This window comes from Berghia stephanieae, chromosome 5 (assembly GCF_034508935.2).
Source record: "Berghia stephanieae isolate SIO BIC M18660-M18661 chromosome 5, UCSD_Bste_1.3, whole genome shotgun sequence".
Classification (NCBI taxonomy): Eukaryota; Metazoa; Mollusca; class Gastropoda; order Nudibranchia; family Aeolidiidae; genus Berghia; species Berghia stephanieae.
In genome coordinates, this window is record NC_088364.1 from 68,030,099 (window position 1) to 68,030,387 (window position 289).

Sequence of the window (289 nt, forward strand, 5' to 3'; positions counted from 1 at the left end):
GGTCCGTTATACTTCCGGATGGCAATGTTGTGAACTCCTTGGCCAAGCGCATTCTATCTATATTTATATATATGAGTTTTTAAAAAAAAGAACTACTTACATTCGTCCAATTCGACGAATGTAAATTGTATGTTACTCATGTTAATATGTTCTGATTGATTTATAGAACACTGTCTGAACTACAGGACAACAGTCAATAATTATATATATATACATATATATATATATATATATATATATATATATATATATATATATATATATATATATTATATATATATATACACAC